The sequence below is a fragment of the Penaeus monodon genome, chromosome 23 (genome assembly GCF_015228065.2).
Source record: "Penaeus monodon isolate SGIC_2016 chromosome 23, NSTDA_Pmon_1, whole genome shotgun sequence".
NCBI classification, from domain to species: Eukaryota; Metazoa; Arthropoda; class Malacostraca; order Decapoda; family Penaeidae; genus Penaeus; species Penaeus monodon.
In genome coordinates this window covers 14984229-14984778 of record NC_051408.1, presented here as the reverse complement: position 1 = coordinate 14984778, position 550 = coordinate 14984229, and positions in this window count along the sequence as shown.

Genomic DNA, 550 nt, shown 5'->3' with positions numbered 1-550 from the left:
TTGGTCAGTTAACTTAAACGTCAGTCTTGCTCATAAGTCAGTCATGCAGTTTCGATCCATAAGTCAATCATAGTCTTATGTCAATCATAGTCACGTCGAAGTCGAAGTTCTTGCTGTAGTAAGTCAGTCACTAGGTTTCCCATAAGTCACGTCGAAGCCTAAATCTCTATCGTTCTAAACCCCTCCTTAAGTATCAGTCCACCGGGCGTCCTCGCCGTCAGTCAATACGTTTTCTTTTTCTACTACGAAGTCGAAATTTTTGGCCTCCAAAAATCAGTCCTCGAGGTTCAGCCCACAGGTCTCGTCGAAGTGGACACCTCGCCTCGTCAGCGTCCGGCCGTCCCCGCGCCCTCCGCCTCTCGCGTCGCCACTCACTCCCGGAGGAGGCGTCCCGTCTCCGCGCGCTCGAAATTCCGGACTCCGTTGCTGATCGCCGTCAGCACCGGCCGGATTATGTCCAGCGACCTGCGGAGACACGTGGTTATGGATTCGGCACCAAGCGGTCAAGGAAAAGCATTTGCGATGAAATTCATAACGATGTTGAATTAAT